This window comes from Peromyscus leucopus, chromosome 1, assembly GCF_004664715.2.
Source record: "Peromyscus leucopus breed LL Stock chromosome 1, UCI_PerLeu_2.1, whole genome shotgun sequence".
NCBI lineage: Eukaryota > Metazoa > Chordata > Mammalia > Rodentia > Cricetidae > Peromyscus > Peromyscus leucopus.
In genome coordinates this window covers 45536245-45549701 of record NC_051063.1, presented here as the reverse complement: position 1 = coordinate 45549701, position 13457 = coordinate 45536245, and positions in this window count along the sequence as shown.

The window sequence follows — 13457 nt, the reverse complement described above, 5'->3', positions numbered from 1 at the left end:
CAGATATCTGTGGAGGCCAGAAGAGGGAGTCAGATCCCCTGGAGCTAGAGTTCCAAGTGATTGTGATGGGCCTGACACGGTGCAGGGACCCAAACTCAGGTCCTCTGGAAGAGCAGCAAGCAGTCTTAGTAACTAAGCTCTTTCCAGGCCCCTTAATCACACTCTTGGATAGTTCTTTAAATGGCGCAGATAATTCAGCTGCCTCCCTTTTCACATCAAGTTGTAACTACACACGCATGGACTTCAGAAGGATAAAGAAGTCATGAGTTTCTCCCTCTTCCCGCGCCATTTTTGAAAAACTATATGGTTTGCTGCTGTGAAGAGATCACCCTTTGCAACGGATAACTAAAATTTTGAATATCATTATCTTCATATTGGAAACTAGTGGGCACGCTTCACTTCACTGGCGTGTGGAAAGTTTTAAAATTCTGTTTCCTACTTCTCTTTTGTTAACTGCACTCTGCGTTTCCAGTGGCTAATACAAATTAGTTTCTTCCCACCTAACTTAAAATTCTCCATCAATCAACAGATTAGGGGATGCTTTACTTACCCTTTTTTGTTTTGAGACAAGGTCTTATTATGTAGCTCTAGGTGGCTTTCAAACTCCCTGTGTGAACAAGGAACTTCCAACTGCCCTCAAAAAGGGATCCGCTTGTCTCTGTCTTCCAGGTGCTGGAATTACAGGTTCTTGGAAGTTGATTTTTAGTTATAAGAAAGACTCGCCTAAATTTACTTTTTCTGATATAAAATAAAGTTGAAAAAAATTCATTCATCTGTCTTAAGGCTTTTCATGTTGAGGGTTTTAAAAAGCAAGAGTCGGGAGCATTTCTCACTTCTGGATTTATGCTGGATAGAAACTTCCTTCCTCTTTTCTGTCTGTGACAAATCAGAAGGTTCACACAGCTTGACTAACTTGTACAGTCAGTGGTTTTTCAAACGTAATTCAGGATCGACAATGATCTGTATGTATTTGGGAGAGTGGAGCGGAAACCCATGCTTCTCATCAGAGAATTTATGCTTGTATTCACCTGTAGATTCTATTATTCTAGAATGCTCAACCCCACAGTGCAAGGACTGCTGCTGATTCAAGCCATTTCCTCCCAAGGCTTCTCACCTCTCCTCCCCCACTTAGCCCGCTTCCTTCCATCTGTGATTTTGTAGATCTGTGTTCTCACAACACTCCCAGAGTAGACAAGGACCAGCCTGGTCCTGGCACTTACTCCCATCCTGAGGAAAGGGAAGGGATGATGGGCCTGATTCTGTGCCTCTTAACATCCACTATTCTGTGTGAAAAGGTTCACAGACTTCACATGGCAGATCTACCTAGAGGGCCTACCTCAATGTAGATCTCTGGGATCATCCCCAGAGACTCTTGTTCAGTAAATCTAATAAGTACCAGAAATCTACATCCATAACACGCACCATCAGGTAAATGAAGATGCTGATGTGTTACTGATCTGTGGAAATTTTGAGAGATGCTTATGTGACGAGGGCCCACCTCTTCTTTCTTATAACGAGCTCTGTTTTAAAAACCTAAAATCTTCATTCATCCAACAAACATTTGCTTAAGCCAAACACTCATGAGCAACATGGATCAGAGCCATGGGAAGAAAAAAAAAAAAAAAAAACTGGTCATAGGGCTGGAGAGATGGATGGCTCAGAGGTTAAGAGCATTGGCTGCTCTTCCTGAGGTCTTGAGTTCAATTCCCAGCAACCACATGGTGACTCACAACTGTAGCATGAATTTTAACAGGTCTTATTAATAAAACCAAACCTAAAGCCAGGTATTGGGGTGAATGCTGGAAGATCAGAGAAGCAGAACAAACCATAGCCACCTCACCTTGCCAATACCTCAGCTGATCCTGTTTCCTCACACTGGAAGCCTCTCAGCTGAACTGTGCTGCTCAAAAGCCTAAAAGCTTAACCAGCTCTGGTTTCTGGTCCTCATGCCTTAAATACCTTTCTGCTTTCTGCCATTACTTCCAGGGATTAAAGGCGTGAGTCACCATTCCTGGCTGTTTTCAGTGTGGCCTTGAACTCACAGAGATCTGGATGGATCTCTGCCTCCCAAATGATAGGATTAAAGGTGTGAGTGCCACCATTTTCTGGCCTCTATGTCTGTCTAGTGGCTGTTCTGTTCTCTGACCCCAGAAAAATTTATTGGGGTGCACAATATATCAACCACACACAACCATCTATAATGAGATCTTGTACCTTCTTCTCGTGGGCAGGCATACATGCAGGCAGAACACTGTATACATCATAAATAAATAAATCTTAAAAAAGAACTGGCCACGACTGCACTGAAATTACATATTGTTATCTGAACTGGGCGTTCTCTGTCTTTCAATGGCAATCGGTACAGGTTGGGAGATCCTGCCGGTGAGGCTTCTGGCAAGCTAAGCTTGAGACGGAGGTGCACTCTGGAGATGTACACACGTCAAAAGGAGGAGAAAGAAGTTGGTTCCCGCAGAGATGTCCCAGCAGACCCAGCCAATCACAGGTGCCGGTCAGACAAAAACCAATGATTGGGACTTTGTATTCAGCGCCCATCTACCATTGGGCGTAAACTGCCCTGGAGGGGCAGGTCCTCAAGTGAAGCCTTCCTCTGCAGCTGAGGCCCACCGTGGCGCCAGCTGAAGGGACCCTGCATTCCCAGCAGCCAGGAGAGTCCTTCCTGGAAAGGGATCCATCTTCCTTGAAGGCAGCGGATCTCTTGTGTGCACGCCAACTCTGAGATCTAGAAATGAAGACGGTGTGCGTTCTAGACATTAAAAATGCATGCAATCTTATTTTCTGCTTGAGAGAGCACGATAAATACCTGGAAACGGCGGTTATGCTGATTTGGCAGGAGGCCTCTGGCCTGCCAGAATGTATTGCCCCAGGCTCTCCTGAATGGTTCACACTGGGGTATTTTTGGAGATATCAGCGTTCTCACCCTCACAGGCCAGAAGAAAAGAATTCTGAGAATGAATGAGTGACTCACAGGGAACTCTCCAGAGTTGGAAAAACAAGACAACCACAAAAACGTGCTGAAGAGAAGCAGGATTTCTAGCTTGTTATTGGGGTTATAGACACCTTCAATTCTATCTAAGCTCTGAGCAGGACAGTTTACCTAAAACTGTCTCAGGATTATCTTGTCTTTCATTTTCTACTCATTCATTAATTCATCCATCCATTCATTCATCCATCTAACAAATGCTAATTGAGAGAGGATATGTGCTCTTACTCCTCACACAAAAGAATTTCTGAGAAACCTCTGTTGTATAATTTGAGTGAAGATAAAAAAAAAAAGCAAAGCTGTCAATATTTTCATTTTTAAAAGTCTTCCCAATCCTCATTTGCTTTTCTTTGAAATAGGCATTCCAGCTTCTCTTTCGTCTACATCAATAATTTATTTAAAAAAAAAAATTCCTGGTTCCCATAGCAACTTCAAAGGTTAGCAGCTGAGCTAGGTCTGCACAGCAAGGTGTTCAGAAACTGTTTATCAACGAGTCACCAGGTCTTCTGAGGGGAAAACAAATCTGCTTAAAACATTCAAAGTGCCAACCACTGTGAGAGCACACACACACACACACACACACACACACACACACACACCCCTCTGCTGCCACACTCTTGGGTTTTCCGAATGCTGGCCACCTTCTCACAGTATAGGAAGGGTTTAGAGTCCCTTGAAAGATGCAGATACAACAGTACACTCTAGGATGCTGTGTTAGAGGAACGAGCCCTTCTAATACAGAGATTAACATTTTTTTTTTTTTGCAATAGTTTCAAGGGGTGGCATCTGGGTGTGGCAGCTCATACCTAATCCCAGCACCCCAGAGGCATGGTGGCTGGACGGAGAATTGGAAATGGCATAAGGCTTTAAAACTTCAATCCTGCCCCCAATGGCATATACTTCCTGGAGCAAGACTCTACCACCTAAGCTTCCCCAAACAGCACTGCCAACTGGGTACACAGTACTCAAATATCTGAGCCTATTTGGAGCATTCTCATTTAAACTATGACATTAAGCAAAGTCATCTTGGTATCCAAAGAGTGAGGACTGAAGTCAGTCTAATGTCCTGAACCTTGAGCAGGCAACCCTGTGAAATACATTGCTCAGGATTAAGATATATATATATATGGCTTTTTTGAGACAGAGTTTCTCTGTGTAGCCTTGGCTGTCCTGGAACTTTTCAAATTTATTTTATTTTTAAATTTTGTGTGAGTGTGTGTGTGGTGTTATGTGCACATGAATGCAGTGCCTGCAGAAGCCAGATGGGGGCAGTGGATCTCTAGTCCCCAGAATCAAACTTTAAAAGCTACTCCATAAATCCAATAATTGTTTCTGCCAATCCAACAACACATATTAGAGATTATTTATGCAAAAGAGGGAAATAAAATGCTAACTTTCTTAAAAATTAGCTGGAGCCTGTAATTTGTCTTATCTGTCTGTATATTATTGATCACATGATACAAGGCTGCATTATGAAGCTGGATTTTCTTCCCATCAGTGTCCCTAGATGCCTTTACTCTGCCGCCTCTTCTTGTGTCACAAATCACAAATCACAGCAGCCCTCACCACTTGTTTTTATTATTGTAAGTGTCAGTGTGCCTGCATGCATGTGCGTGCTCACTGGTACACAGATCCCATGGCATGCATGTGGGGGTCAGAGGACAACTTGAAGGAGCTGGTGCTCTTCCTTCCGCCATGTTGGTTCCAGGGACTGAACTCAGGTCATCATGCCCGGCCACAGGTGTCCTTACCCACTGCATCATTTTGCTGGCCCCAACCACCATCATTTTTTTACTGGAGTTACTTAGACAGCCTTCAGCTGGTCTTCTTGGCGCCTTCTCCCAAACTCCTGGGTTTAGAGAGTTTCTTCTTCGAACGTCTTTGACTACATCAGTCTGTGCTTATTCATCCTGGTCATTTCTTTTAACAGTACTGTTGTATTTGGTATTTTACTCTTTTTTGGAGGGGGGTTGCCACCCAGCTCCCACATAAATCACACACAGAGGTTTATTCTTAATTATAATGTCTGGCCTTAGTGTGGCTTAGTTTCTAGCCAGCTTTTCTTTACTTAAATTATCCCATCTATCTTTGGCCTCTGGACTTTTCCCGTTCTCTTACTTCTGTAAATCCTACTTTTACTCCGTGGTTTGCTGGCTGTGGAGCTGGGTGGCTGACCCTGGAGTCCTCTTCCTTCCCTGGCTCCTAGATCTCTTCCCAGATTTCTCCTTCTATATATTCTCTCTGCTGGCCAGCCCCGCCTATCCTTTCTCCTGCCTCGCTATTGTTCATTCAGTTCTTTATTAGGCCATCAGGTGTGTTAGACAGGCACAGTAACACAGCTTCACAGAGTCAAACAAATACAACATAAACAAAAGTAACACACCTTAAAATAATATTCTACTACACAGTACTAGATTCCCTAGTTTGCCTCCCGAGACTCCCCCTGTGCTCTTTATCTGAACAAAGGGATTTCTTGAAATCTTATATTCAGTTTCTGTAGGTAGCCTGGCATACCCTGATTAAGTCTGCAAGAATGAGAGGCAACCCTCAGAGAGAACGGGGATGTAACTTCTGGCATATGAAATACATTACAATTGTGTATATCACAGCCCTGATTTGTCAAGGACTCCATGATCTCTTTCAAGTGATAGATTCAGATCCCTTTCTCTTTATTCTTAGAACTTTTCTTAGATTATGCCTTTAAAATTCGGCTGTTAAGTCAGGTGGCGATAGCACACGCCTTTAATCCCAGCACTCAGGAGGCAGAGGCAGGCGGATCTCTGTGAGTTTGAGGCCAGCCTGGCCTACAGAGCGAGTTCCAGAACAGCCAGGACTGTTACACAGAGAAACCCTGTCTCAAAAACAAAAAACAAAACAAACAAATAAGCTATTAAAATTTTAACTGACACATATAAAGTGAACCAGTTTTGCCTGGACAGTTCAATAAGCTTTAACGAATGTATATCATGCTGTTACCGTCACTAGAACAAAAATATTTCTTCATCTAAAAAATCCATGCCTCTTTTGTCATCACCCCCACCCAAGTGATCAAGTTTCTGGTTGTGACAGATTAGATTTGCCTTTGCAGAACTTCACACAAGGGAGATCATGAGGTATGTACTTGTCTGTACCTGGCATTTCTGTTGCGGAGGAATGTTTGTGAGGCTGTTTTTCACTATGCTTTATTGTCTTACTGACTTTTGAAAGGAAATGAATGAGTCAAGTTGACAGTTTAGGGGAACGGCCATCTCAACAGTACTGCGTCTTCCAGGGCTTGAACCCAGTGAGTCTCTGCTGTAGATGACAGGTTTAAACGCTCCAGGGGAACACTTTAGGGAATGCACTTGTGTTTGGGGAGCATTTCAGCACCCGAGTCCCTTTCTCTCTCCCGTTCTCCTTCCGCACAACTTTGTCTAGATCCACACTGTTTCATTTCACTGACACACCTTCATGGGTCGGGGATAGCACACCATTCCCAGCTCAAGGTCGCCCTCTTCTGGCAGTGTAGTGAAGTGCAATCCCCGGGAGATGGCTTCCCCTTTTCTTTTACGTAGAAGGGTGTGTGTGTGTGTGTGTGTGTGTGTGTGTGTGTGTGTGTGTGTGTGTGTGTGTGTGTGTGTGTGTGTGTGAGTGTGTGTGAGTGTGTGTGAGTGTGTGAGTGTGTGTGTGAGTGTGTGAGTGTGTGAGTGTGTGAGTGTGTGTGTGTGTGTGTGTGTGTGACTCTTGCCATGACATCTGTGTGGAGGTCAGAAGACAAACTGTTGGAGTGGGTTCTCTCTTCCCACCACATGGAATCCTGGGTAGAACTCAGTTTGTCAGGCTTGATATCAAACACTTTTCCCTTCTGATCCACCTTGCTGGCCCTTCTCATTTACTTTTACTTATTTATTTTATTTACCTATTACAGTTTCAAATCTCCTACCCATGTTGTTACAGATATTATCTTCTGGGTGCTTTGCTTTTTTGTTTTGTTTTGTTTTCTTGAAGACTATTTCAGCTTCTTCTATAGCCTCCAGATACAGAGTGGCTTTCGTGATAACTCCTAACACATATGTGGCTGTATTGAGATGTACTAATTATTAATTACTGTTTGTTTTTGTGGCTTTTTGAGACAGGGTCTTTGTCATGTAACCCTGGTTGACCTTGAACTCTAATAGAGCAGACTGGCCTCCCAAGAGCTAGGATTGCAGACTACCCAGGATTCCGTGTGGTGGGAAGAGAGAACCCATTCCAATAGTTTGTCTTTTGACCTCCACACAGATGTCATGGCAAGAGTCACACACACACACACACACACACACACACACACACACACACACACACACTTCTATGTAAATGAAAAGGGGAAAGTCTGCTTGTGCTTTTTATTTTAACCTTCTTAGGAGACTTCTGTGATGGCTAAAGTTGTGTTTTAAGTTTAAATTACTATGCTTAAGAGATCCATAAACCAAAAATGCCTCTAACCTGTAAGCCCTGCTTGCCCAAGGACAGATAACTTCCTGGAGTGCTGGAGACTGTTGTTCATGTAAGATAACTAGCCACATGTAGCTTCTGTAAACAAGCTTGGCTGCCCCAGCTGCACAGGAAGTGCTTGATCACACATAGGTGGGAGGTACATAGGCAGGAAGTATGTCAGGATCTACGCTTGGCCCTGATTGGATGGAGGTGGAAGTACGTAGCCTTGTGGGTTTTGCCTTTATAAGCCTCTGACTGATGTAATTCAGACCATACTCTGGGAATCATGAGTATGGATCTGGCCGGTGTCCATTGTCCTGGCCAGTATTTAATAAAGCTTGCTTCAGATTTGGCTCAGAAGTTGTGGTGGTGGTCTTATTCTCTCCCAGTGGGATGAACGCTTCCCCCGGGTATCCCCAGCCCATCAAGCACCTTCAGGCTGTGGCTGCTTCAGCCTGTCTCCTGGGCTCACTAGACTCAACGTTTGCCGAAGTTCTCAGCTCCCCTAGAGTCCTCATTTCTGGAGTGACAGCTTTCCAAAACCCACATGGTAGGGGCAGTGTGGGGACCCACTTAGAACCCCAGTGTTGGTATAAAGACAAACTGGAGATATCTGAGAGCCAGAGTCAATAGCCTTCTTGGAGCTGCTGCTTCTCCCTTTTTTACAAAAGCTAAAAGCAACTTTTGAAAACGAAGTTGCATTATTCCCCTCTTCTGGGCAGAGTCATGGTCCTGGGGAAGGAGGACCCCCCCCACACACACCTGTCTATTCAGCCACTGCCACATCCTTTTCTGTACCCCATTGTCTCTCTAATGGGCCACTTGTGTTACCTTCCTCCTCTGTTTCCTTTGCCACCATGAGTCAATAAGCCCAGTTCTGGTTTTGTTGTTGTCTCTTTTTTCTTCTTCTTCTTCTTCTTCTTCTTCTTCTTCTTCTTCTTCTTCTTCTTCTTCTTCTTCTTCTCCTCCTCCTCCTCCTCCTCCTCCTCCTCCTCCTCCTCCTCCTTCTTCTTTTTTTTTGAGACAGAGTTTCTCTGTGTAGTTTTGGTGCCTGTCCTGGATCTCGCTCTGTAGACCAGGCTGGCCTCGAACTCACAGAGATCTGCCTGGCTCTGCCTCCCCAGTGCTGGGATTAAAGGCGTGGGCCACTGCCGCCTGTCAAGCCCCGAGTTCTAACCAGCCCTGCAAGGAAGGGCCTCTGAGCACTCCATTGCCCAAATAAAACCACCACCTGATGACCCGTCCTTTGTCAGCTTACATTATCAGCTCCCACTAGTCTCCGAACCAAGACGTGTAAAGTTTTTCCTCCCAGCAGACTCAGCTCTGGATACTGGTGCTGAGAAGGGGGTGCGGGGTGTGTGTGTGTGTGTGTGTGTGTGTGTGTGTGTGTGTGTGTGTGTGTGTACGCTCTGTATTTGGGGAGCTCTTTGGTCTGTCCACTGTGCTGGGGAGGAGGGTTGGTATTGCCAGGAGGAATGGTCCGTCTTCTTCCAGGGGACTTGCTGGACTCCAACCCCGCCATTTGTCCCTACGTTGGTTGAATCTTAAGTTTTACTGTTTTGAGGCACTGGAACTTTCCTGTTATGTTTTGGGAGACACGTGTAAATATATAAATATCCTGTTTCTCATTCTGAAGAACTTAGAGCATAGAGAACGGGAAGCATGGATTCATTTATTCTGAGGGTTCTGCCCTTCAGGCCTTTGAAAAGTTAAGGATGACAGTATTTAGCTGAACTGGAAAACATGTGCTGGGGGCCAGGATCTGTTTCCAGAAATCTCACTCAAGGAAACCAAGTAGTGGGAATAGAAAGCTCATGACAAAGGTGTTTATGGGAGTTTTACACCTTATTATAAAGATTTGGACACAATACATTTTCTAGCAGCAGAGAAATATTTAGCAAGTATAAAATAATGATTTTCAAGTAAAGTATTGCTCTTAACTACTTTTTGTTTGTTTGTTTTTAGTTCTGGGAAATCAAACCAAGACATTATATATGCTAGGTGTGAATGAAAATGACTCTCATAGGCTCATCTATTTGCAGGCTTAGTCCTCAATTAGTGGAACTGTTTGGGAAGAATTAAGAGGTGTGGCCTCACTGGAGGAAGTGTGTCATTGGGGGTGGGATTTGAGGTTTCAAAACCCTCTACCTGGTGCTTGTAGATCAGACACACGGTCTCAGCTACTTGTCCAGTACCATGCCTGCCTGCCTGCTACCATGCTCTCCTCCATAATAGTGATGGACTCACTCTCTGTAACTGTAAGCTCCCAACCTGTTTCTGCTCTAAGTTACCTCCGTCATGGTATGCACGGCAGTAGAAAAGTAACTAAGACACCAGGCACATTCCCCGGGCCACATCTTTAGCTTTCTTGCTAGTTTGTTGTTGCTGTTACTTCACACATGTGTGTCTAAAAAGAAATCAATAAAAGCACAGGAAGAAGATAGAATGATGGAAAACACACCAAAATGCTACAATTGCTAATCTCTTGGTGACTTTTTTACTTTTTCAGAAGCAAAAATTGTTTATGTCTTGATTTTTCAGTAATACGTGTTCTATTTTGCAATCATTTAAAGTGTTTAATATTTTTATTTTATTTTATGCATACCATATGCATGCCTGGTACCCAGAGAGGCCAGAAGAGGGTACTGAACCTTCTGGAACTGGAGTTACAGGCAGTTGTTCGCTGTCATGTGGGTGCTGGGAATCAAACCCCAGTGCTGTGGGATGGTCTGTATGCCAAATTGCTCTGATTGGTCAATAAATAAAACACTGATTGGCCAGTGGCCAGGCAGGAAGTAGGTGGGACAAGGAGAGAGGAGAATTCTGGGAAGCAGAAGGCTGAGGCAGAGAGACACTGCCAGCTGCCGCCATGACCAGGAGCATGTGAAGACACCGGTAAGCCACCAGCCATGTGGCAAGGTATAGATTTATAGAAATGGATTAATTTAAGCTATAAGAACAGTTAGCAAGAAGCCTGCCATGGCCATACAGTTTGTAAGCAATATAAGTCTCTGTGTTTACTTGGTTGGGTCTAAGCGGCTGTGGGACTGGCAGGTGACAAAGATTTGTCCTGACTGTGGGCCAGGCAGGAAAACTCTAGCTACACCCCAGTCCTCTGTAAGAGCATCAGAGGTACTCTCCAGCCCCTTTAGGAATTATTTTTATAATAGGAAGGAATATAAGTAGGTTGACAAAAAGCTGAGAGATGGAGATGAAATTTTAAGGTGGGCTTTTCTTAGTGACAATGCATAGGCGTGCCACAAAGTGACCAATTCTAAATCTTAATTGTCATGGCACACAAGTGACGAAAGGAGCTTCCTTGTTACGTGATCAAACAGATTTTTCAACATCAGAGCTTATGCAGTTGAGGGAGCAAAGAGGCGGAGCTAGAGAGAACTGGCAGATGACAAGAATCCATAGACTGCAGACTGGTGACCAGGAGCCAGGATGAGAGCCAGGAAGGGATGAGGAGCTGGGATACTGCCATGGGGGGCTGTTGACAGCGGCCTGACAGGAGCTAGCAGGTTGGGTGGGGCTGCTGAGACACTCTCGAGGATCCTGAAATGCGCAGAGAAGATCCGCACAGGTCTTGCCTTTATGAAACAGTCCAGGGCAGGGTTCAACCCCCTATTTATTTTTAAGAGATTTGTTCTGATTTCGTTTTATTTTGAAAGGCATATTGCTGTAGGGAATAACTACAATAAATAAGTCCTTAAAATGAAAGGTTGGGGGACAAAGGTGGGAAGAAGGAAGAGGAGGAGGGATGGGATAGGGTGAAGGAGAAGAAGAGGGTGAGGGAAAGGAAGATACCTTTCTTCTCTCTCTTTCCTCTCTTTTTTTAATCACACAGAGGATGAGGCAGTAAGAAGAAATCTAATCAGCGTGTGCCACCCTATTGGGCTTCGGGAGAAGCACAGACAAGTCCATTACTCATCATTGGCTTACTATTTATATTTTACAGATCGTTCTGGCTTTTTTATGCTCTCATCTGTCCATCCCTCCTGGTAGGGTTTGGTCACTTCAGCTGCAGAGCGAAATTTCCTGGTAATTGGAGACACTCGCCACCAGGGGGCAGCCCTATGACGTGGTCACCCAGATAAGCAATTCTGGGGTGTTCTGGTCGCCTTCCCACAGCCCTAAGGGCGCCTCCTGGTCTCCTCTCCAACTACAGCTTCTACACCTGCCTCCTGATCCCGCTGCATCCGCAAGTGTAAACCGCCTTTCTAATGTAAAGGAATGTGGCCAGCCACAGTTGTCTGAGCGGCTGCCTTCCTAAGTCACTGCAATTTACTTTTAAAATTCTTCCTTTAAAATCCTGAATTTAGCTCCAGCTATTCCCAGCCCCTGCCCCTGAACCCTTGACCTGGTGACTTCTCTCCGTGTCTCTTTTGTCCTCGTCCAGTGATGCTCTTTGCCCACTCTTCTCCACACCTCCCACCCTCCTGCTGCTCTGTCACTATGGTTACCGTGGGGACCAGTTTCTGTGCTGCCCTGTTCCAGAGTTTCTGGAGTAATTTCCCAGTGAATTCCAACTCAGTTATCTTTGTCCTCATCCTTTTCCATCAACAAATAAGGAGAGAGAGAGAGAGAGAGAGAGAGAGAGAGAGAGAGAGAGAGAGAGAGAGAGAGCAGCTCAGATACCAGACTTTGGTTGTTTCCTCTCCCTTTTGTATGAGAGAAAGAAAGCCTTTGCCTTCTCCTCTGCTGTAAACCCAAATCTACATACACTTACTAAACAGCTCTTGGTTTTGTGAAAACATTAAATATCTGTGTTCTTTCAATTTGGGAAGTTAAAAGGGACTCTTTCTTAGAGACCAGGGAACTGAAGTAGGAACCCATGCTGTCACATGGGGGCGACATCAATGCAAAATGTCAACCAAGTCAGCCCAAGCCACATCTGAGCCCTCTTAGGGAACAGCCTACAGCCTGTAATGAGGTTAAAAGCCAAGGTTTCCAGAGACAGAGAGGGGAAACATTTCCATTGATTTCTGAGTAGCAAAGATGATTCTGGAAGACCTTGGTACAGTCGCATGGATAAGAAGAGCAGGGATAGCTGTGTGTTGATGAGTGTTTGGGATCCATCTGCTGGATTTCTGGTTGCTTAGGATCCTGTGAGTTGGGTAATTTTCCAGGCTTCTCTTAAGGTACAAGATAACCTACTCAAGTTATGCAAATGCTCATTCAAAGGAAGCAGCGGAATTATGTTAGTCTTTTCTGTAATTCTGTTGAAACTATGATTCATGGAGTCTATTCTCAAAGAAGACACATCTGATGAACATGGTCCAGCGATGTGCTTTTAAATGGTGTTAGGGCTGTAACCCACAGATACACTTCTCAACATTTACCCCCCCCCCGCCCCCCATCCCCGTCCCCACCCACTCTCCCTCCTTACAAGGCTCCTTTCTGGACCCCTGGCTTTCAGAACACCACTGACCCCTCCCCCAGCCTATCCTCTGGCCGACTTTGTGCTCTTTCCATCAGTCTTTCTCATTTCTGCTTCACAGAGGTCCCCGGACAGCTCCCAGGAGAGCTGTGGGAAAGCATGGAAGTGAGTAGCGAAAGCCAGACATTTAACTCAGAGGGCTCCTGGATGAGTCGGGAACACACTTGAAAGCAACACTTTGGCCTAATCAGCAACAGGAGCAAAGGTAGTCACGATTTCTCTGAAACACCTAACGACAGGACAGGCATCTCAAGTATTGGTGGCCCTTCTGTCACTCACTCCCTATACGTGAGACTGAGCCTTGCTGCAAATTCACCCACGTTCAGTCTCCACACACTTGGCCATCTAAGAAAGAGACAATTTATGCTGGTCTCTGGAGGCAGCTCTCTCACTGTGTGACCCATCACATAGGTCAGGAAGTTGCTCTCTTGATAATAGGATGGGAAGCTGAAGGCCTCTGGGGAAGAGGAAAGCAACGTGTTTACGTCATCCCTCTTTGTTGGGGGCAGGAAAACAACGGTATCCTAATAGTGCCTCTGTTTTGGCACACAGGAAAAG